Raw genomic sequence first — 26,083 nt, 5'->3', positions numbered from 1 at the left:
TCCTTCCTTCCTTCCTTCCTTCCTTCCTTCCTTCCTTCCTTCCTTCCTTCCTTCCTTCCTTCCTTCCTTCTTTCCTTCCTTCCTCCCTCTCTCCCTCCCTCCCTCCCTTTCTCCCTTCCTTCCTTTCCCGTTTTCCTGAGATCGATTTTGCCACACTGTGTGATGTCGTAATCACTGCCAATTTTTAGTAGCAATCAGTTATTTTTCTAACTGTCTGCGTATCTGCTTATCAACCTATTGTTTTTCTAGTTCAAATTCTACTCATCATTTTTTCTAATTCTGTACACACACAAAATGTGTATACAGGCATAGATATTTATTATTTTAAAAGTCTGTTTATTCCAGGGCAAGCAGAGAGGCTTTTAAGCTCTTTCTGTGAGGAGTTTAAGGACACTATTTGGGAAGATTCTGCGTTCCCTGAAGTTAGTTTGTGAACTAGATCTTCCTCTAATTACCACTTTCTTTGTAGTGTTTGTCCAAAAAATGGATAAACTTTTGCTTAAAAGACTGGCAAGTAGGTAGACTGGTATTCTAGTCCTGCTGCACTTTCTAATTTTTGGATAGTGGATCTTTAAAAATCATCCAGAGAAACCTGTATGGAATGTTTTCTTTGAGTAAGAAAGTGAAAACCTATGTATATTTAGTCTCACATAGTAAAATCTTATTTTACAGCTTCTAATTTACCATTTGTAGTATTCTTTTTTAAGGGTTTTTTTTCTTTCTTCTTTTTCTTTCTTTTTTTTTTTTTAGAGAGAGAGACAGAGAGGGAAGGAGGGGTAAAGTGGGAGGGAGAGATAGAAACTTAAGCCGGCTCCACACCCAGCACAGAGCCCAATCTAGGGCTCCATCTCATGACCCTGCGATCATGACCTGAGCCAAAATCAAGAGTTGGATGCTTAAGTGCCAGAGCCACCCAGGAGCCCCACCATTTTTAGTTTGCTGAATGAGGCAAGTAACTATTTATCTGAGCCTCTGGTCTTCTCATATGTAAAATAGAACATATAGTAAAAACTGCCTTGAAGTGTTCTTTTTTTTAAAGATTTTATTTATTCATTTGAGAGAGAGCACGAGGTGGGGGAGAGGCAGAGGGAGAGGAAGAAGCAGATTCCTTGCTTAGCCAGGACCTGAAGATCATAATGTGAGCCGAAGGCAGACACTTAACCATCTGAGCCACCTAGGCGCCCATGAAGGGTTCTTTTTAATAAAATAATAAATGTAAGTGTTTAGCACAGTGCCTGATATTTAAAAAGTACTCAATAAAAGGTAGTTATTATTATTGTTATTATTATAAGCTGATGATATACATATGTATAATTGTATACATGTATAATGTATAAGAGAGTAATGGTAAATTATAAAGTGGTCATACTAAAATTTCAGAACATGTCATTTAGCACAGGAGTGAGGGAAATATCAAGATGGTTAGCAGACATTGGAGGAAGGCTGGCTAGACAGAAGGGTAGTTGGAGCCAATATAGTAGGAGCAGAATGAGGAAAGCAGTGTTAGCTGAAGTACAAGGTAGGTAGTGCCGCAGAGATTGAATTTAGAATTCGTATTTGGAGTGCTTTGGTTTTGTAGCTTACTTGATTGCTTTAGATAAGTTTTGTATACAGCGATGGAATTTTGACAATCTTGAATTTTTATTTGGGCCCAGTCGGAATGCTTTATAGTATGTTTGGTAATGTGGTTTTCCCTGAAATACAGATGGAACAATCCTCTGAGTGTTGCTGCAGTAAGATTTTTCCTTTCTTTAATAATTTTCAGTCTGGTGATATCTCCAAAAACCAGATTAATTATCTTTGTGCCATTGCCTGTCTCCAAAATTTTAGAAAAGGTCTCATTTAAGCTTTTTGCTTATCATCACTTTTTCCCCTCTCATTGACATGTCCTGGGGTTTTATTGAAATTCACTATATTGTGAAAGGTGATCTTTGTCAGAAGTGAGAATCAAGACTGTAATGCTGAGTATTGGCAAATTCTTGAATATTTATAATCGCATTAGAGATGATGTTGAGGAAAGATGTAACATTTCTGCAACCGTGGTGGAATTTCCTGCTTCTTTTGTAATCTGAAAAAAAGCTTTTTTGTGTCTTCAGAATGATGTCTATAGCATGTACTCCTTCTCTAAACACTCCAAATTTTAAAATTTCAGAAGTTTGTTTCTTTGTGGTTTGCACTCTTGTGTTGCATTAGTTGCAAAAGCCTTAAAGTTGAAAACAAATTGAGAAATATTGACTCAGCCTAGGCTTAGAGACAGTAGGTTAGAAAAATAAAATCACCTGACTGTATCATACATCTTTGTTATAAAGCAGTAATTACTTTCTTTGAGCCAACGCACTTCTTAAAAACAGGTTTGAAGGTTTACATAGATGTCATAAACTGTTTTTCTCAAAATGTACATAACTGTAATATACTGAATAGATGACTAGTGTTTAAATAGAGTCTTTAAAATATTTGTTAGCCATTTGTATTTTTTTTTCTATAAAAGTGCTCTGTAGAATGTGTGGTGATCAGGGGCCACAGTTTGCCTAAAACTGAGAGATTTCCTGGATCAGGCTTTTAGTGCTCAAACCCCAGTCCTCAGACAACCTGGATGATTGGCTACCCTAAAGGTATCACACAGCAAAACAAGAAGTGTATGCAAAATAGATGAACAACTACTATCCTGCCTGCATCTGCCATATAATTACGTTTTAAATTCAACCAATAGTAATTAGTTCGGGTTCTTTGATAAGATTCAGTATATTCTGTTTTTCTTTGTGAATATATTTCTTTATAGAGCAACTACTTTTGGAGTATCTGTGGTCATTTTCAAATGAAATATGTATGCACCAAGAAAAATCACCATTTAGCATTAATGATAATGTTCATAAAGTTCTTGCTATTTTAATTAAGGTGAGATCATAATTGAATTTTGAGTCAGATTAAAAGGGAAAACAGATAAATGTAATATGAAGCTGAGCAGATGGTGGTCACAGATACTAAAGGAAGAGAGAAGTAATAAGGAAAAACATACAGTTAAAATCTACCTGTTTCTTTTATTTCTAAACTATTTCATTTCCAGAGTCCATTAAAATTTAAGGTGCAGTTTAGAAAAACCAAGACAATCAGATGCTAATCTAGGATAATTTGTTTCAGCTGGAGTATTGATTGATCCATACAATATTTGTAGTCAAATACTTTTACATTATTTATGAGCATTTGCTAATAAGCATTTTATGCATTGCTTCAACTATATTAACAAAGAAAAACAACACTGACTACAGTAAACAGATGCTTGGGAAATTCTCTGAAAGTCATTTGGGAGACTTTTTTTATATGCAAAAACTTTAAATCTCCCCTTGACAGCAATTAAATATCCAGACATCATTCCATTTCTTTGCTTTCCATAACAGCAAAACTTTGTATATGTATGGTTCATGTTTTCAGACTCTCCCTTCACACATATCATATTCCTATGCATACACTTATTTATATTTCTAGCAGAGATTTTTCCAGTGTGCTCAAATACGTAACAAAATGTCCATTAACATCTTAACTTCTTTACTTTGTTGTCAAGTAGGTAACTCAAGCATCATAATAAGGCAATGTATAATCTTTGATCTCAATCTGTGCCTTTCTTCCTCATCTCAGTAGCATGAATCATCAACCACCTACCAACTGAACTCAGAATCCAAGGGGTCATAATTGAGCCCTCTTGTCCTCTTCCTAGAATATTATATGGTACTTAGTTTGAGTTCAACAAATATTTGTTAAATCTCTTAATAAATATTTAATTATACTTAGAAAACCATAAAATTGAAGCTGGAAACTAATCTGATCAAGCACCTTCTCTGGGTAAGAAACTTTATACATTTGACTCACATGTTTCCTTAATGACAAGAAACATTTAATTATCACTTTACAACTTATGGAGCACATTTACAAAATTTAATTGTGCACTTGCTCATAACCATCTCGGGAGGATACTGAAGATTGTAAGCCCCTTGAAAGCAAAAACCATACCGTCTTCATTCCTTTATCCACAGCTTAGGACATAGTAGATTTTTTTTAAAGCTTTTATTTATTTATTTATTTGAGAGAGAGAGAGAGAGAGAGAGAGTGTGCGTGTGTGTGTGTGTGTGTATGTGTGCAAATGCAACAATACACTTTCAGAATCTGAGACCAATCATAATGTGGCTTTCAGTTCTGATTATATTCTTATGTCCCATCATTCAACTTTTATTTTTCCAAGTTGAGAATTTTTTTATATCACAGTGGCTTTTGTCTGAAATACTTTATACTCCAAATTATGCAAAGTCCTTAATTGGCCAATCAACATAATGACATTACTTATAATGTACTCCCTCATTAAAGTAATCATATCTGATGGAATCTATCTCAACATAAATAATAAGAAAAATATAAATTATGCCAAGGTTCGAATGTACCCCCGCAAAATTCACATGTTGAAACCTAACCCCCAAGATAGTTGGGCCCTTGGGAGAGGATTAGGTGGCTCTGCCCTTGTGAATGCGATTATTGCCCTTATAAAAGATGCCGAAGAAATCTCCAATTCCCTCTCTACCATTTGAGGACACAAGAAGTGTGAAAACTGAAAGAGGACCCTCACTGGACCATGGTGGTGCTCTGACCTCAAACTTTCAGCCTCCAAAACTTTGAGAAATAAGCCAACACTTATATGGTCAATTAATCTGTGACAAAGGAGGCAAGGAAATACGATGGGGGAAAGACAGTGTCTTCAATAAATAACGGGAAAACTGGACAGCAACATGCAAAAGAATGAAACTGGACCACTTTCTTTCACTGTACACAAAAATAAACTCAAAATGGATTAAGGATCTAAATGTGAGACCTGAAACCATAAAAATCCTAAAAGAGAATACAGGCAGTAATTTCTCTGACATTGGACATAGCAACATTTTTCTAGATCTGTCTCCTAAGGCAAGGGAAACAAAAGCAAAAATACACTATTGGGACTTCATCAAAATAAAAACCTTTTGGAGAGTGAAGAAAACTGTTAACAAAACAAAAAGGCAACCTACTGAATGGGAGAAGTTTGCTAATGATAGATGCATTAAGGGATTAATATCCAAAATGTATAAAGTACCCAACTCAACACCAAAAAAAGCAATCAATCCTATATAAAAAATGGGCAGAGAACCTGAATAAACATTTTTCCTAGGAAAACATACAGATTGCCAACAAACGCATGACAAGGGATTATTTTCTAATATCAGGCCATTGCAAGTGTATTTTCAGAATGAATGACTTTTTTTTTTTTAATGTGAGATAGGAAGGAAGCGGAATGGAAGGGATGGAGGGAGAAAGAACAATAAAAAGCATGTACATGACAACCAAAGACTATTCTTGAAAATTTTATGTCCAGTTCTGCAGTATTCTATTGTGGCTCTTTTAAGGTGACATGGCCCTGAGCTGTGCCTCTTTCCCCTTGTGTGTGTGTGTGTGTGTGTGTGTGTCCATCTGCTGTCTCTAGCTCTTGTTTCTTTAATCTTCTGTTTTTTCAAGTTAAGTTCTTAAAGATGGAGGAACAGAATGTGTAAGTAATCACATATTCAAAAGCTTTTGCTTCACATATTTATTTAAATTAAAAATAAACTATTAGGAGTCATTAATTTTGAAAGCATAATCGAAATATTTTGTAACTGAGTACTAATTCATTCTGTCAGTGGTTTGACTAAGTATTAGTCTTACTCCATATTAATCTTATTAAATTTTATTGAAAAATCACAACTGATAGCAATTATTTATTTGCATATTTAAATTATTCCAAAAATGTTATGCTTTTTTTATCTAGTGAAGATTCCATTTTTCTCTTCTTTTGACTACAATGCACTTCCATGCAGAATTTCACTGTAGTAAATTACAAAGGGCATGACAAACACCCTTTTCAATCACCACCAACCAACAGGAAACCTTAAACTTAGATCCTTTTACTCATTTGATTAAATTGTTCAGTTTTCTTTTTTTTTTTTAAGATTTTATTTATTTGAGGGAGAGAGAGAGAGAGCACATGAGAAGGGGGAGGGTCAGAGGGGGAAGCAGACTCCCCGCTGACAGGAAGCCCGATGTGGGACTCAATCCCGGGACTCCAGGATCATGACCTGAGCTGAGGGCAGTCGCTTAACCAACTGAGCCACCCAGGTGCCCCTAAATTGTTCAGTTTTCTTTTAGTTATAAAATATCACTCCTTCCTTAATACTTGAGTCTCTCTGACTAATGCTTTCCCTTCCCACAAATGCTAAGTTTCTTTAAAAGGCAGACAGTCAGTGTCTCCACTATCTCATCTTATAATTTCCTCAGTAGTCATCATTCAACTTTTAGATCCCCAGTAGTACAGGTTTTTCACCATTTCAACTTAAATATTTTGTAATATATCATAAAGTCCAGTGGAACTTTTTGTCTTTCATTTGTTCATTATTTCTGACCATTACTGTGGAACTTGTTTGGAAATCACATTCTTTCCCTCCATCCGTGTCATTTCCTGGAGCCCTTTACTCCTTAAATCTTAAACATCAGTGTCTGCTTCTCAGACCTCTTTTCTAGGCTTTCTTTTATTTTCTTTTTATTTTATGCCACCTCTTTGAAAAACCATACACAACCTTCTTTTCAACTAAATATTGAACTAATGGACAAAACTAGACTCATTACCATTTACCCCCAGACTAATTAACCTTGTAAGCTGCACTGATTGTTCTTAGAGCACCCAGGTTGTTATCCAAGGATTACTTCAGATTTCTTCTCCCACCCAATCTGCAAACAAGGTTTCTTTTATTTTTTTCGTAAGAACTGCTAGAATATATTACCTACAAATACTCATTCTATTTCACTTGGAAGCTGTAATCTCCTAATTGTTCCCTCTGCCTACAAACTTTAATTCCTCTTTTTAATTCTCTAAAAAGCAATTCTTATTTTACTACCTTTGTTAAAAATCCTATGATGCTTCCTCTAATTTTAAACATAAAAATAATAAATTTCTCAGTATAAGGGAGAGGCATACAACACATTTTACCTCAGCAGCCTCAGAAGGAGCCAACCCTGAAGACACCTTGATCTTGGGCTTCTAGTCCAGAACTCTGAGACAATTATTTTGTTTAAGCCATTCAGTTTTTGTACTTTTTTTTTAACATTTATTTGAAAAGTGTAGGAAAACATAAATAAAACGTCTTATAATTCCAATTCTGAGATGGTACCTATGATTACATAAAGTTAGATAGAAGAGTTCTCCTGCCCTTCTCTGGGCCACCCAGTGTGAACACAGCTTGGGCAGGTCCTTCTTGTCTTTCTCCAGGTAATGCAGATGTATCTGTGTCTCTGCCTGTGCAGGCGTGTCTTTACAAGTGGAATCAGTTGTTATGTTTGGTCTGCAACTGTTTTTGTTTTGTTTGTAGTACATATAGGCAAGAACATTGGATATTGATCTTCTTTTTTCTTTTCGTTTATTATGTTCAGTTAGCCAATATATAGTGCATCATTAGTTTTTGATGTGTGTTCAACGATTCATTAGTTGCATATAACACCCAGTGCTCATCACCACACATGCCCTCCTTAATACCCATCACCCAGTTACGCCACCCCCCCACCCCCTTCTGCAACCCTCGGTTTGTTTCTTGGAGTCTAGAGTCTCTCATGGTTTGTCTCCCTCTCTGCTTTCTTCCCATTCAGTTTTCCCTCCCTTACTCTGTGGTCCTCTGTGCTATTGCTTATATTTTACATATGACTGAAACCATATGATAATTGTCTTTCTCTGCTTGACTTATTTCACTTAGCATAATCCCCTCCAGTTCCATCCATGTCGATGTAAATGGGGGGTATTCATCCTTTCTGATGGCTGAGTCATATTCTATTGTATATATGGACCACATCTTCTTTATCCATTCATCTGTTGAAGGGCATCTTGGCTCCTTCCACAGTTTGGTTATTGTGGACATTGCTGCTATGAACACTGGGGTGCAGGTGCTTCTTCATTTCACTACATCTGTATCTTTGGGGTAAACACCTAGGAGTGCAATGGCTGGGTCATAGGGTAGCTCTATTTTTAATATCTAGAGGACCTCCATACTGTTTTCCAGAGTGGCTGTACCAGCTTGCATTCCCACCAACAGTGTAGAGTTCTCCTTTCTCCGCATCCTCACCTACATTTGTTGTTTCCTGTTTTGTTAATTTTTGCCATTCTAACTGGTGTAAAGTTATCTCATTTTGGTTTTGATTTGTATTTCCCTGATGGCTAGTGATGTTGAACATTTTTTCATGTGTCTGTTAGCCATTTGTATGTTTTATTTGGAGATGTGTCTGTTCATGTCTTCTGCCCATTTTTGGACTGGGTTATTTGTTTTTTGAGTGTTGAGTTTGAGAAGTTCTTTATAGATCTTGGATATCAGCTCTTTTTCTGTTTGTGTACTACAAAGCAGCTCTAGCAAACTAATGTAATAATCAATAGCTTTCATATACAAAACTAATAAGAAGCCACATTATACTGAAGCGATCTCCATTAACAATAGCAATGAAGATGATTAAACATGTAGGAATAAACTTAAGAGGAAATGTTCAAACATTTGTGAAGGAATTTATAAAATACTCCCAAAAGACATAAAAATAGACTGAGAAAATGGAAAGACATTCCTGTTTCATAGGTAGGATAAGTCAACATTGTAAAGATATCAGTTCTCTCCATATTAACTTATAAATTAAACTTAATCCTCAGAAATATACCTCATTTTTTATGGGGTTGAACAAGTTGACACTAAATTTCATATAAGAAAACAAGCATGAAAGAATAGATAGGAAAGCACTCAGAAAAACTACGTAGAGGAACTAGACCTACGAGATATTAAAACATGCTTACAAAGTCTCTACAATTGAAAATTAAGTAGTGATATAAAGGAAATTTATTAGATTTAAGTAAAAAGCCCAGAAATAGACCAAAATACATGGAGATTTTGGATATCATATAGGTGAAATCTCATATTGTTGGAGCAAAAAATCTATTCTTCAGTGAATTATATGTGATCCATATCTCATACCACACAAAAGATAAACTGCAAATGGATTAGGGATCTAAGGTAAAAACATTAAATCATGCAGGTACCACTTAGCATGAGTGGTGAGTTTCTCTTTAACATTGGTGTAGGTAAAGGATTTTGAGCTCTTACTCAATATTCAAGGACAATAAAAGATTGATATAATTTACTTCTTTAAGTAAATTGCATTGCAGATAATACCAAAAACAAAATCAAAAGCTGAAAAATGGAAGAAAATAATTAGAATATTAACTGGAAGTCTTCAAACCTCTAATATATAAGAAAATCTTAAAAACTGATAGGCATAGGAACAAAATCCAAAAAAAGGAAAATGGAAAAAAAAAAGACAAGAAACAGGAAATTCACATACACACACAAAAGGATATAGAAATGGTACTTAAAAGGAAAAATCTCAAACTCTCTCACCTATCAGATTGGTAAAAATTTGAAACTGTGGCATTTATGAGGTGGTAAGGAAACAAGCATACTCATACATCTCTGGTAGGAATGCAATTTGATACACCTCTTCTGGAGGGAAATTTGGTAATATTAAACAAACTATGTATACCATTACCTAAAGAATCTATAATGCAACTTACATATATCCCACTTGCATAGCAGTTATTTATTGTTAGAACCATACTCATGTTTTCCATATCCTCCTACCCTACATGTGTAAATAATTAGAACCAAGAAGGATGAGGAAATGGATCTATTCAGGATTGAACACACACAGTAACAAAGGAACTTAATTGTATTATAAGTGAATGACAAAACATAGTGAAGAGGGTTGGGAAGAACTAACCTATATAATTTTGGAAAACAGTCCTTTGTATATTTTAAGGTTTAAGATTAAACAAATATACACAGATATTTTACTCTAGTAATACATTTGTTTCTTATGGAGGGATTTATTTGTGATTCTGAAACACCTTCATGTGTGTACATGTTTGTTTGTGTGTATTACTAAAGTAAGTAAATATATTGTGCATAATAATAACCAGGTTTTACAATATCAGAGGAGAATTACAAATAAGGAAAGGAAGAAGGATAAAATGATCACTGTGGTGATTGACAGATTGGAATTAGAGCTATTGGTCTACACACACACACACACACACACACACACACACAGAAATGGATAGATAATACATAGATGTATGTATGTTAGTATACAGGACTTAGTATCTATCGCTAGTGAGCACACATACTGTCTAAACCTTGGTTTCTAAGTATTATTTGCCAGTTAAAAAAATATCAGGGCTCCTTGGAAAAATCTTTCATTTCAGGGTGAGGTTAGGGAAAGTACAAGAGGAGCCTAGAACAGCTGATGATGCTAATTAATGAAGTGGTCAAAAATATATAGTTATTGAAAAAAAGAGAGAAGCACCAACATGAAGCAGCGGCCAAACCTGAGACAATGTGAGCAAAAAATAAATAACAATGTTAATTTATGGATAGTTTATGATAAATTATGGATATGCAAATTATGAATAAGCTGGGGGCTAATCTAAATATTCACAATCTTTCTTTTAAAAATGAGTAATTAAACATTAAATAAACGGAGGAGAAGTAGCATGTGGTAGGGACAGGAGAAAAAGAAAATTACCATTAGGCAAGCGTCTAAAGAGAAATCAATATTGCAGCCAAGATTTATCAATGATGCTAAAATTAGTGTGTGAAAGAAAGTATGATAAGAAACAGATTTTTAAATCTTATTATTTTCAGGGCATTGAAAAATTTGTTGAGGGAAGAATCAACAAGGCTTACATTTAAGGTGATGTTGTTAACATGATTATGGGGAAAAATTTTTGATCAGTGATAAGATACTATTGTCATTAGGGATGTATATTTGGAATTCTTGAAGTAGATAAATGGAAACTCTCTGCTAAAAATATTACCTAAAGATATATACCTTTTATGTGCATGGGGCTGGACAAAAAAGATCAGTCACACTCAGATGTCAGAGAGTGAAAAAAAGTATTAACTATTGGATGTCTGTAGGTTTTCTTAAGTTAACATGGTCTTGGTGTATTTGTGAAGTGATAAATATAAGAAAATTGTGAAATCAATTTTTTTAACCTCTGTTTTACTATCCTTTGTTGGGCAGTTTTTGGGTATTTGGTTTTAGTTTTCTGTGTAATATATTTTTGTATGACACTAGCTTTCTCTTTAATTCTTTAAACATTTTAATGAAAAAATCAATGCATATAGGCAGCTGTGCTCCCTTCCATCAAAACTATCTGAAAGATAAATGCATTGGAATAAAATTAAGTATATCTGAGAGTTAAAACACATAGTAAACCTTTCTAAAATATAGACAAATAACTTTATATTCAAGAAAGAAAAAAAGTTGAAAATGGAGGTAATATTAATGAATTTATCTCATTATCTCTAGGCAAGTAAAATGAAAATGATTATGGGGAATTTGTTAAAATGGATATGTTTTATTTGTCTTTATAAAAAGATACTAATCAATGAGTTAAGCCCAAAATAAACTCTGTTTTAATCTAGGACTGGTGAAGCATACTGTAAGAGTAGTATGTCAGAAGACTTGAAGGAGTAAGACCCTGGGTATTAAAATATTTAACCCAATTTCCAGAAGGGAAGTCCAATGCCTGGAAATCCTACTGAGTGTATAAAGAGGTAAAAAAACTATTGTGGAATGAAAATAAACTACAAGTCCTACTAGAAGAGAGTAAAAATGAGAAGAAATGTAAACACATAAATATAGTGTTAAAAATTTAAGTCTCAAATAGATTTTAGAAAAATAGAAAATAGAAAATAGACTTGGGTATTAAAGAGGGCACATTCTGTGTGGAGCACTGGGTATTATGCACAAGCAATGAATCATGGAACACTACCTCAAAAACTGATGATGTAATTTACGGTGATTAACATAACAATAAAAAATTAAAGATAAAAAAATTTAAGTCTAAAATAAAATGCCAAATGGATACATGAATCAAGTTATAAAATAAGGCTGAATACGGCATTTTTCCTTAATATAGGATATTCATATCTCATATGAACTATTACATTCAGTATCTGCATTCAGTATCTTTTGTCAAACTTCTACAATAAAAATACGCGAAACCACAGATTTGATGTTATTACTTCCCTAGTGAGAAATTTGTAAAGCTTCATCTTATCCTGAGCAGGCATGGAAAAAAGGTTTCAGTTGTTGGGTTCTATCCATTGTTTATTTAGAGACCATCCTGGCTCCTTGTGAAAGTATGTTCTGATCAGTGATAAAGTGGTTAAGGCTCTTTGGCTTATTTGAGAAGGTTGTGATCGTATGAGTACAAACGTATATGCCATCTTATTCTTTCCAGCATGGATTTTAGTGCCTGACCAAGGGACCCATAGCCTATCATGTTTCAGTGTGGTCCTGTGCAGCTTCCCAGCTTCATGTCCAGGAATGCCCTGTTCTGAACACTCTTAGTTGTAGCACTCCTCGCCAGCCCTGCTTCACACCTTGGCTTGTGATCTGCACTCAGTCTAACATAGCCTCGTCACTAACATCCTACCGTACCCTCTTTCCTTCACTTAAGCCTTGCCCTTCCCAGCAAACATTTCTGCTCAGTCTCACTTATCTTTTGATCACAACTTAGAACACATATGACTTGCTATTTAACAGAGTTCCTACTGTGTGCTAAATACTATGCTGGACTTTAGTGGTAAAGCTGTTAAAACAGAGTTTTTTTCTGTCCTCGTGGATCTTCCAATCTAGAAATAGTAAGCTTATATAAGTAATTACATATTTATACTTGAAATAGGTCTTATTGATGAGACAAGGTCATATAAACATCATCCTGAAACCTTCCAGGTATGCTAAGAGTCCCTCTTCAGTGCTGACATGTTTCTCTGTTTTCTCACTAGACTATAATCTTTTCGGGGGCAGGTGTAATGTACTGAGTCAGATACTTCATCCCTTGTGGTGTTTAATGAATGCCTGTTTAAGTTAAATATATGCAATTATTGTCCATAAAACATCAGTAAATGATTTCCTTACAATCTTGTTAATATATATATATATATATATATATATATATATATATATATATATACACCTCAGGAAAAAAACCTTTGTAGATGATACCTTCATTTTCATGTAAGTGAAGTTTTACTTTTCACTGAGACCTGGGTAGAAGAAAAGTGCCACTTCTATCCTGTGCTATTTTCCCTCTAAAATGGAATTTTCTATCAAAGATTGGCTTACACAATTCTCAGGATATGAACACCTGGAACATTTTAGAAGCAAAAAAGCATGTCAAGACAGAGCAATATCTGGAATGGCTTTTAAAAAAATTTTTATTTAAATGTGATTGGGTTTATTGCCTGAGGCATTAGAGACAGATAACTGAAAGAACGTGGATGAACTCTGAGCATTTGTTGAGTTTTTCTCACTAATTCATTAGTTAGAAGATATCACAAAATGGGCTCCACCTTAATTATGAAATCTCTTCAGGGTTGCCACTGGCTATCATCCGTTTACTTACACAGAAAATAAAGATCATTATATACATTTCTCAAAAAAAATCAGCCCTAACCTCTACTATGCCCCAGTTTACAAAAGCATGCAGGCAGCTCAACAAGAGAATGGGATGAAATCAATTTAAGTTATTAACATGGTTCAGAATATGATCAAATATTTGCCTGATATTTGATTCTTGCTCCCATCTCCAAATTTGAAAGAGGTCCTAGACAAGGGGTAAATGTTGTCGCTTAGATTATAGTATTAGGCAGAAACTACACATACAGTCATTGGCACATTTTCCACAATTATAGGACTGATTTTCTGTGGTGTTTCCATTTCAATGTAAAGCTGAATTCTTAGGGCATACCAAAATTTGGTACTGCAAACAATACAGACCCTAATATTGCTGTAAAATGTAAGCTATCCAATTTAGCTATAATTTCAGAAATTTTAAGTGTATTGGGTATTAGGTGAAAATATTGTATGATAAGTATATTCTGGTTATAGGTGGCAAGTCATGCATTTAGTTACTATATGGAAATTTATGCAATAATTTGATTAAAAAAGGCAAACAGGATATGTCTGAACAATATACTGGGAGAAAATTTGTTAATATGAAACTAATTTTTTTTTAAAGATTTTATTTATTTGAGAGAGAGAATGAGAGATAGCACGAGAGGGAAGAGGGTCAGAGGGAGAAGCAGACTCCCCGCTGAGCAGGGAGCCCGACGCGGGACTCGATCCCGGGACTCCAGGATCATGACCTGAGCCGAAGGCAGTGGCTTAACCAACTGAGCCACCCAGGCGCCCAATATGAAACTAATTTTTATAGAGTTGGCTAAGACATGTTTTTACTCTGACATATGCTGGAATCTTCTAAAATGATTAATATAACTTTCATAATAGTTTGAGACAAATCTTGAGTTTCTAATGCATTAGCAAAGGCTAATTTTAGGTTAATTTTTAATAATGGTTCCAAAAAGATCTCTTAAAATAATATACATGCATATGTGGAAAATATTTATATATCTTTTTTGGCCCTACCTCAAGTCTCCTTGTTGTAGATTTCACTTAACCTCAGTATATCCCATGCAATAAACCTGAGCCTTACATTTTTGTTCTTGCATTTCATGAATTTTTTTTTAATCTTCTGTAAGCAACAATATTTGATCAATTTTCTGACGCATGTTCTACTCAGTGGGCCCATTAAAATTTAACTTCACTTTCAATGGTTCAATAAATAAAAAGTTAATTCATAAAAATTAAAAAGCTAATTAATCAAATATCAGTTGAGTGTTTGATAGGTACTAGTCACTTATGTAATTTTAGAGGACCAGCTGGGGAACTTCTGGAGACATAAATTGACATCCTATCTATCCAGGGCATAATTTTTGCATACATATTACGTTCTGTATTGTACATATGCAGCTCACATCATAGTCTTTTTTCTCATCACTCAACAAGGAGTGTGTATCAAAATTGCCTCTAGAGTTTTTTAAAAGCATAAATTCTTGAGGATCTAGCTCAGAGTTACATAATCACAGTCTCTGAGGATGAAATCTCATTATATTTTAGTTAAAGAGTACTGATTTTTTTGCGGATCCATTCTCATATATATTATCTATCTATTTAGTTAAGTTTTAATTGTGGAATGTAATACAACATTTATATTTTGGAACTACAGTAGGTGGTGTTCCATTGCTGTGGAATTGTTTCATCTGTTAGAGTCCATTACTCAACCAGACTGCTGGTGGCACAGGAGAAAAAATGGTTAATGCCACTGAAATATCTAATTAAAGTTTTAGTTCTATTTTTTCTTAATAATGCTTCTTGATTTATTAATGCACTCTTCTTAGTAATGAAGGATATTCACACTCCCACTCCCCTATCCAGTTTCTCTCCCACTTGACACTCTTATATGTAGAGATTAGAGCTCTAGAGAGCAAGAGTGTACTACTGAGGTAATTAGTGTGATTCTAGACAAGCAGTCAGGGGGAAGAGAGCTATTGATCATCACTCTTAGAATATCTGCACTGTAGATATACAGAGTATTTGGAGGTCTTGCACTGAGAAGACAAAACTATCATTCTGTCACTGTGGTTTAAGTATAATTAATAAAAGACTGTTTTTGATACCAGTTGAGTACAGAAGAAATATATCCAAGCTCCAAAGTGTTTTTAAGATTTTGAGGAGTTCTCTTTCCGTGAATGATCAGGAAGGCAAGTCTGCCCCTGGGAGGTTTGCAGATCCTCAGGCCTCTGTGGCTGCTATTACAAAATCACTTTCAATAATAAACAAAAACATAAATATTAAGTTCAAATATTTAATAGTATATCACAGGCCAGGGCTTGTGTTAAGTGCTCCATATGCACTCTCACATTTTCTTCTGATGATAAGAGGTAGGTACTGTTACAGGTTTTGTGTTATGAGTATCTACTTACATGTAACAGTGACATGAATTGAGAGTAATTGTTCATAAAATATAGAATCTCTGAACTCATTCAACAAACATTTATTGAGCCCTTTCATAAGTAATATATGGAAATAATGATTATAAGGACAAGGAAACCTAAAATAACTTTATCTCAGCAATCAGCTACTGTAATAGCCACAAAACTATGCTCATGCATGAAAAGCAGAATGTTGATATATATTGGTAGATGTGGCTCATTTCCTTTGCTTCAGTCATTTGAGAAGTCTCATTGAAAACAATGAGGGGAACTCAGAATTGACATGATAGCAGCATAAAATGAATCAATATAAAAATTACAGATTAAATGATAGGATGTGCAAATATTTATTAAAAATCTGGGTGGGGTGATTGGAGAAATTGTGTAGACATTTAGGTAAAACAGTATTAGCCATGACTTATTAATTACTGAAGCTTGATGCTTGGTATATTTATATATTTTTTATAATAATACATTATAAATTAGATAAAAGATCAATATGAAATTTAAAACTCTGATGAGTTCACAAGCAACCAAATAGTTGTTTCATTTTAATATTATAGTTCAGTTCAGCGAGTGCATGAATTTCTCTTCCTCAACGAAAATGCAATTAACATCCATGAAATTATACAATTTTCTATTTGCCTTTGCCCACCTATAATAATTGTGGCTAACGGCCATCTAAATTATTCATTTTATATGGTGAACAAGTGATTATTTTTAAAACAGATCCTGTGCTCTTTTAAATTGCTTTTCTTCATTCTCCAGTTGGCCCAGACCATTACTGAGTTAAATGTTTCTTAATGAAGAATACTGCCTCACTGAACTTTGCTTTGTCTGCAAATCACAGGAATAATTTGAAATTCCTAATGTCCAGAACTGCATCTCAAAATGAGATGGCAAATGCTAAAATTCTGCATCTCTACACTATGACCTTTATCTGAATGCTTTTTTTTTTCTTTAGAAACACCAGACTCTCAGAGGATATATTTTAAATCTATAAACCCGGATACAAATAGTGTGTGTGCTGATTATTCTAGGAAGTTGATTTTATCAATGAAGACATAAACAGAACTTATAAAATGAATAGGAACATGCTGTATGAGGGGAGAGGGGCAAAAGAGGGGCGTTGCATAGTGTTTCTGCTTCTTTCCCCCCTCTCCCTACTAGTGCTTCCTGCAGAGAAGAGAAGCTGCTGATCAAATTGCCTCAGTCCAAGACATTGATAGGGTTACATTTTTTAAAAGGTGAGATCAAACTGTACTCCAGCCATTGGGCTTTTTTCATTCCTCTTTATTCTCCACTTCCTTTGTGTACCATCCACTTCCATGTGATGTAGTTATACTGAAGTTGACTATACATATCTCATGATGTCACTTGCCCTTTTACTTTGATTTTGGTTAGGAGGCAGAGAAAATAAAGCGAACATTTAAGAAACAGGAAGTAAGTGTTTTCATTACACTGTGAACTATATCACAGCCTTTACCAGACCTTATGTCATAGTGCGGGTTTAGCCTATATGCTAATAACCTGGAATTTTCATTTGGATACCATTTCTTTCATATGTTCCTTTCTTCATGGTGTGTGTGTGCGTGCGTGTGTGTCCTTGCATGCGCATGTGTGCGCGTTCAAATAAGGGCCATCAGAGTTGATCTGTGAAATATTCCTGGTAGGTAGCCTGGGTCAAAATGACATAAAGCTACCACCAGAAAACCATAGTTCTACACACTACATGTACACTTAGCAGCAGCATTATTTTAACGCTATATAATTTTTTTTGTTTAATGGGGTTTATTTGTTGAAATTATTTTGGTGAGCAAACAATTAATCTTAAGTTTGTGGGCCTGACTCAGTGGCTTTGTAAACAAGTGGTGCAAACATAGCAAATTGGAATTTGAAAGTTACAAAATCTAGAAACATTTACTTTTATTTTCCCCGTGTTTGCTTGAGCTTCTGGTTGACACAGCACATCCCTAAGATACGGAAATCCCTTATCCTTCTTTCTTCTTTCAGGTGCCAGGAATTGATTTTGCAGTCAGCAGGAGCATCATGCCCAGCTGTGTCCTTTTTCTTTTCTGCCTTTCCCTTGATTTACCTTCTAGTTAGTCAGAAAGCAATCACAAAACCCCGACAGTGTCAAAATTGTAGTATTCTAAATGTCTCAGCTAGGCATCTCCAAACTTCCCAAAACCTCCTGACTTTTCTTGTGATCAAGGACCCATGTAAGCCTAATCAAGTGCCTTCATACGGAGACAATCATTTAGCTAAATTATGTGCTGTAATAAAAAAGTAATCATTTTAATGCAAAACTTTTCACTATAGTGATAAAATAAATATTCATTCAATATTTAAATATGAAAGAGCAAAATTAAACACGTAGACACATTTTATTATAACTGATGAGTGTAATAAGTTAGCATTCGGTAAGTATGTGATTTTTAAATTAGAGTTTTTTCCCTCCACTTTGGTTACACAGGGAACAAATGTAAACTTTCTTTCAAGTAATAAATATGAAAGCATAATCAAATGTAAAGTTTGGCTTCTATACTTATATCTCTTTTATCCACATTTGTTCCCACTTATTGTTAACCAGAGCAATTGCCCAGGAAAATAGACCTGAAATAAATAGTCTATTAACTTATATGGATAATAGTACTGAAAATCCTATGGTGGCCAAACATATTGGGCTGTTTAAGGTATCTTGCAGATTTATATGGGGTGGTATATATTTTAGGAAGGGGGATATAGGAAGTTCCATAAATCAGATTTCTTATCTCTCAGATATAACGAGGCCATGGTTAAGTAAAATGTTCCAGTGGAAAGTATAAAAAAGGGCAAAGGGAGCCACAATGGTAATGCCATTGCCTCAAAATATGAAATCAAGTAAGGCTTCTTCTCTAAACCTACTGCAGTTGCCGAGTAGGAATTCATGCTGTTTACATATGTTTTGATTTAAAAAATTAAAAAGCCAGACGTCTGAGCTTGATAATTGTGATATATCTAACTTCGCAAATGTTGGCAAAATTTTTGTTGTAAAACCTTTATATTATAGGCCAACCCTGCACAGGCAAAATAAACTTGTCTTTCTGAGGAATTCCATCTGGAAATGACATGTAGACACCAGAGGGTTTTTGTAAATTATTTATTAATTTTCCACTTAAAATTCTTTAAAGTTTTTCTACAGTCCATCAATTAACTACTGATTTCTCAGCAGGCCATTTCTTCTCCTCCACAATATAGACTCAACCTCACTTAAATTCTTATACCCTTCTTTTCCTATACTGGTTATTACCTTTCTTCATACTATTTCCATACATTCCACTCTTCCATTTTTGTTTCACTGCTGATCTTGAGCGCTCTATTCCTCAGAAAGTTTTCTTCCCTCTCTGGCCCCATAATTGAATTTGTACTTTACTTTTCCTGGAGCACCAGGGGATATTTATCTTCTCAAATGGTGCTTAGGCAGTCCCTTCAATGGTTATACAGTTGCCTGGGTATTTCACAGACAAAATATCTAAACCTAGGGGCGCCTTCTAGCCTCAGAACATGCCTAGCTTTGTCTTGGAATATCAGGGAGTTTTCAGTGTTGTAGATATAATGGAGAGTAAGAGAATTAACATGTACTGAGTAGGTATACAAGGCTGAGCACGTGGTTTTATTACTGGGAAATATTCAAGTTGTTTTTGATTCTGTCAATGCTCCATCAGTTTAATTAAAATCACTGGTGTATTTGAGCTTTAAGAACTGACATATTTGCCGGGAACTTTTCAGTGAGAGTAAGGATACTTGATGTATGCACCCCATATCTATTCATTTACATACTACAATGCCCATGGGTTAGCTGGGAAACCTGTTACAATGGTGTTAACAAAATGAAAGCTGTTGGCTGTAATTGAAAAAAAAAATGGGTTCTTCTTGGTTATTTTTCTAATAGTACTGAAAATATTTTATGGCTATTGTTTATGAAAGGGGTATTATCTCAGAGAATTATCAATTATTCCATGCTCTAACTGGTACTAGCTCCAACTGTTTCCATCAGATCAAACCATTTGCATCTGGTCTAGCATACTTCCATTTACTCCATGCACAGATTCCAGATTCATTTTTGTAAAATACATATTAATCATGATACTTTTCTGCTCAAAGACCCCTCTCATTGCTTGTTATGAATTTTAGAGTGAATTCCAATTTGTTACTGAGGCATTAAAGAATACCTATAATCTGAATCTAATCTCTCAATCATTTTCTACTGAAATCCTACTGTATTGGACAAATTTATTGCCTTATCAAAAATATTTTGAAGCTGTATCAATTAGGGTTTAATCCAAGAGAAAGAAAACTCTGTAGGTATATTAACAAGAAAGAAATTCAATACAGGGAATTAAGTGATTACAAAACTGATGGAAATGCTGAAGACCAGAACCAGATTCTTACTCAGGCTACAAGAAAAATTCCCACAGCAATGACGAACTGATTCACTAGGGTAGCCACTTCCTCTGAAGCCAACACAGGAGCTAATGTCAGAATCAAAAACCCTCTACCAGAGCTGACTCCTTGCTATCAGAATACTGGATAATAGGCTTGGAACAGAGCTGTAGAAAAACGACCACCAAAATTGGACTGAAATTGGTCTCTGCTTCATTTCCTCCTTTCAGTTATCCTTTTAATCAATGCTTTTGGGGGAAAATCAACTTCCTTCTTTGGGAAAAGAACACAACCTCTCTGGTGGTTGTCCTAGACACCCTTATATTTTATTTAGTAAGTTTCTTTTTCTGACATATCAGCATTTGATTTGAGTGAGGTCCTCAAATGTTTATCATACCATCTCATTTAGAAGAAAAAGTGTTCTTTGGTAGAGTAAATAATTTAGAAGCCAGAGAAAGATAATTTAAGAGAGTGGAAGACAGAGAAATAATTCAAATATCTGGAAATCTGAATTTATTTTAATAGATTCTATTTCTGTTTCATAATTATGGAGCACTATAAGAAAGATTATTATGTAACCTGGTCACTTTATACATGTTTTCTATTAATCTATCACCCACTTTCCATCTACCATCTTTGTCGGTATCCTTATCCTAATTTAATAGAAGAAGAAAATTAATCTCGGGAATAGATTTTCCCATGTTTAAAAGGAAAAGGTTAACATTTAAAGGTAATTATAATTGCTACCAACCTTCTTTCTTATGTAAAATAACCCTCACTTGATTATGTTTAAAATTTATGCCAGTAGGAAACATTAAAAACTTATTCTTTTGTTATTGGCTTTGCATTGTTTAAAACTGTGGAAAGAAGGTAAATGGAAATAAACATGTGTCAGTTAAACTCAATAAAAAGGTAAATTATTGTTAAAGAATAATTTACATTACTTAAATGATGTGGAGAGGATTATTTGGCAACAATTCAAGTTACTCACAGGGGAAAAGCAATAGTATTTCACAGTGTGGACAATTATTGGTACAATGTGTACTTTTTTCTCTTTAATAATTGCATGTTCCCTTTTGTCACAACTGCACAAGACAGAATAATTAAAGTATATTAGCTACATTGTGGAAGGGACATTTGGTTTTAATTAACATTGGAGCATAAGAAAGGCAATTTGCTTTATATTGCCATTCATTCTTTGATGCACACGTACACACATATACACAGAGTCTGTGCACAGAAAGGCAAATATGTGAAATGCTACAAAGCTTCCCAATCTGGAGTTATACTAAGCCTAACTAAAATGTACAAAATATTTTATGCAATAGAAATCCTTTCTTCTCTTTGGTATTTTAGACAGTTGTGTGGCATCCTAGTGTAAAAATGACTTAAAACCAGAAGTCAGTTTTTTGATTATTCCAAAAGTGGACTGGACAATCAACAGAGCTACCTGCCATTCATGTGGCAGGAACAGAAAGCCAGAACTCACCGGAGAGTGAAATTACAATGCATATTCATTTTAAGTTACTACTTAAAGAAGTAAGACAGACACCTCTGACTCGTTTAATACAATTTGGTGAAAAAGAAGTTTATGTTACAGTTGGATAGAGTGTCAATGAAACCTATAGGCTCAGAATGCATATAGATTCCCTGCATGATAAACTAATGTAACCATATTCCTCCATCAGGGGGACATTGACCATGTATCAGTTAGGTTTTGCTGCATAACAAGCCACTTCAAGTATTAAAGGTTTAAAATAATGACATTTATTTAACTCATGATTCTGTGATTTGGCAGTTGGTTTGGCCTTTTTTGGGCAATTCTTGTTTCACTGGCTCAGTTATATGTCTGAACTCAACAGTAAAGTCAGCTTGGAAGTGGCAATGTGAAATGACTGCAGCTGGAAGAATGTTTCTTCTCTCCATGGTCTCTCATATTTCAGCAGGCCAGCTGAAACTTGTTTACATGACAACTGGGCAAGGTTCCAAGAGAGAATAGAAGTGACTCTGGATTCCTGAGCCCCTGAGCTTAGACTTGACATGCTATCACTTATACTACATTATATTGGCCAACCAAGTCATACAGCCAGCCCATATTCAAGAAATGGAAAAAGAAATTCCACTCTTTAATAGAAAGAGATTCCAAGCTGCATTGAAAGGATGTAAACATAAGGAGGACTGAAAGATTTTGGCCAGTTATTCAATCTACTGCACCACATTGGGAAATATATTCTGTTGGTGACATAGTTCTCTTGATAATGAAGTGCATGATAATGAAGCCTACAAACAAAAATAGGCTTCAGAGGAGGGTTGTATATATATTGCTCTTTCAGTCTTCCCCTACTTTTTCCAATGCCACCTCTGGTTCAGCATAAATAATCTATGACTCCTAAGTGAGATTCATTCCAAGCACCTTAGACTACTGTTCAGCAGTTCTACACTTACTTCAATTTAACTTGTTTTAACATCCAAATCTTCAACATACACATTTCTAAGTATGTCCTTTCTGACCCCCAAAGTCCTGTAACTTTCCTAAGTACCAGTGTGTGTACGTTATTCTTAAGCTTGCTTTGTTCGTTAAAAATGGGAATTAAAAATAAATACTCCATGGTATTATACATATACATTAATTAATATGCATGCATGCACTTAGAATGATTTCTAGTAAATGGACATTCAATAAAGGTTAACTTTTTTCTAAAAAATCTTGAGACCAAATTGTAGTGGTAGAGTTTATTAGCAGGATACTTATTGAGGACAAAGCCGGGTGACTATAAAAAGTCTATGACATACATTCTAACTATCCATTGTGCCACAAGTACCATGAGAGTCACAACATAGTATGGTTGGCCAGAGCCACACATATGGATAATAACAATAGTAGTATGTGTTCTAGCATTTTAAAAACAAAATCAAAGTCTACAAAGCTTAACATGCCTAAAGGCATCCAAGTAGGTATTCCAATTTGTCTAATAGGTCTTCTGATTCCAAAACTCATGCTTTTTTCCCCACTACATTACTCTTTCATTCATTCATTCACACACACACACACACACACACACACACACACACAGTGAGTAAAACTTTTTTTGGAACAGACATATACACAGAAAACTTTTGATTTAAATTAACCTCTTCTGACTACGGATCTCTACCTCATATTAGTGATTTTTTTTCACCTATCAGCATATGACAAAATAAATAATTGGAATGGTTTTAACATAAACATATTTCAAGGAGGTCTTGGGCATTTATCCTATTTTATTTTTTTTAAAGATTTATTTATTTATTTATTTGAGAGAGAGAATGAGATAGAGAGAGAGAACATGGGAGGGGGGAGGGTCAGAGGGAGAAGCAGACTCCCCACTGAGCAGGGAGCCCAATGCAGGACTTGATCCCAGGACTCCAGGACCATGACCTGAGCTGAAGGCAGTCGCTTAACCAACTGAGCCACCCAGGCACCCTCAAGGAGGTCTTGGGCATTTATAAATTAAAACATCTATCACAATATTTACAAACTCAAGTAAAATGGAAACTACTATCACCTCCAAATTATAGCCTATTTGCAAAGCAAAGAATCTATGGGATTTAATGCATAGTTTTACATACTCAAGTTATTATTTTAAATTACATTTTAATAGTAAGTCCTATTAAGCACTTGAGTAGAAGTCTTATCTGAAAGACCATGCTTGTTTTTTTTTAAATATTTTTTGCTTCCATTTTGTTTAATTAATATTAAAATTTGCAGGAAAGATAATGCATGTAAGAACATGTTTTGTTGAAACCTCCGGCTCTTTTAGCCAGACCAGTCTTCCATTATCCAACCTAACCCATGCACAGAGAAAAGATGTTCTACCTCTTCAACAGTGAATTCTCACATCACCATGTCCCCTTCTGCTTTCCCTGCTTCTCTCCAGCACCTTTCTGGTTCCAACCAGAGCCAAAGATTTATAGCCACCCATAACCGGTCTTCAGCCAGCTTCCTGGGCTCCATATTGCCACCACAGTCTGATTACCGCAACAGTAAATCTCCTCCACTGTGGACTCCCAACTATCGTCAACCCTAAGGTGGTCAACTATAAATGCTAAGCCATCTCAAACTGCAAATTCTAGGCCCAATTCAGGAACTCCCAACCATGAGACACAAGGATCAAAAGAGAAGCTTCGAGTCAAGATTTGGAGGGAAAACTGAAATGTAAGGACAGACTTCATCACAATGGAAATCAATGGCTAACACATGAGGAGAAGGTGGGTTGCAGATTGCTAGGATCACAGAGTGTAGCTTCTGTGTTTCAAGCTCAAAATTGTAGAGAGGCGCAAGATCTGCCGCAGCACAGTTCTGAACATGCACAACTGTAACTTCCAATTTCAAAGAGAAATGTGAATGGTCAGGATGCAATTCAGAAGAAATCTTACTCACGGTATTTCATTCAAGTGCCAGAGAACATGTTGACTGAACTGGAAGATTCTGCAACATGAGTGGACCACCAGCTCCTGATATGTCTTGCTTTATAAGTGGAAGACCAGTTTAATTAGGTGACTTTCACAAAATGATGGTGTCTGACAAGAATTTTCATTCATTCATCTTTGAAGTGGGAACAGCTTCAGATGCAGGGGTTTGCATGTGTTCCCTGAGCAGAACAGGAGAAGCCACCTGTACTGTGCTGCTGAGCATCCTTGCAAAAGAACACAGAAGAGCACCAATGCTTGTCCTCAGACAACAAAGCAAACAAATTTTTGAGGGAGACTCGGTGAAGCTAGAATACCAGATCTTAGTAGGACCTCCACCAAAGCTTTTCTGGTAACAGAAATAAGGAAATGGTGCAATTCAACAGTGACTGAATAAGCTTATAGTATGACAACTACAACTAGTTCCTTTACTGATTAAGTTGTCAATAAGAAAGACTCTGGTGTTTGTAGTTAATAAAGCCGAGTTAATGAGTCACCATGTGTAACAGATTTAGAAGTTAGAGCCTGTCCAAATCAAACTCTTCCAACTCCTAAGCTGTTATGTGTTCAACCAACTTTCAGCAGATATTTAGCATTCAACAGGAAAAGTTTGGATGTGAAACAAACCTTTAACCCAGAAAGAGAGTTGCAGCATCTGGCAGCTCAGTCTGCAGTCTGTGAAAATGAAAAACATGAATAACATTATCAATATTGGAAAATGCAGCAGCTATACTATTAATGATATATTTGATTAAATTTTTGGAATACATGCATTTCTGTATTAACAGAATATGGCTTTAGAGGATAATATAACTGATACATATGTATTTTGTATATATATGTTATACACACACATAATAATATATGTGTATAATATATACGTTTATTACTTATCCCCTAACTCTTAAATATTCTAGCTGCTTATCTGGTTTGTGTAGACTACAGAAAGTCTGGGTTTATAATTAAGAAGACTATTTAAAATGTGGAATTTTGGGGTGCGTGGGTGGCTCAGTTGGTTAAGCGACTGCCTTTGGCTCAGGTCATGATCCTGGAGTCCCAGGATCGGGTGCCATATTGGGCTCCCTGCTCAGCGGGGAGTCAGCTTCTCCCTCTGGCCTTCCCCCACGTCATGTGCTCTCTCTCTCTCTCTCTCTCTCATTCTTGCTCTCTCAAATAAATAAATAAATAAAATCTTTTTTTAACTTTTTATTGTTATGTTAATCACCATACATTACATC

The 26,083-nt window shown here is 35.0% G+C and overlaps 1 pseudogene; it reads left to right on the top strand.

The window, feature by feature from the left end:
* LOC112819865 (myotilin pseudogene) overlaps positions 1–25,545 on the top strand; it is an 81,110-nt pseudogene extending 55,565 nt beyond the window's left edge.
* Positions 25,546–26,083: the final 538 nt, after the last annotated feature.

This window comes from Callorhinus ursinus, unplaced genomic scaffold (assembly GCF_003265705.2).
Source record: "Callorhinus ursinus isolate GAN/ISIS: 27379988/994484 unplaced genomic scaffold, GSC_fseal_2.0 scaffold3, whole genome shotgun sequence".
Lineage (NCBI taxonomy): Eukaryota > Metazoa > Chordata > Mammalia > Carnivora > Otariidae > Callorhinus > Callorhinus ursinus.
Note: the sequence above shows the minus strand (reverse complement) of the source record. Positions and strands in the feature narration are given on the sequence as shown.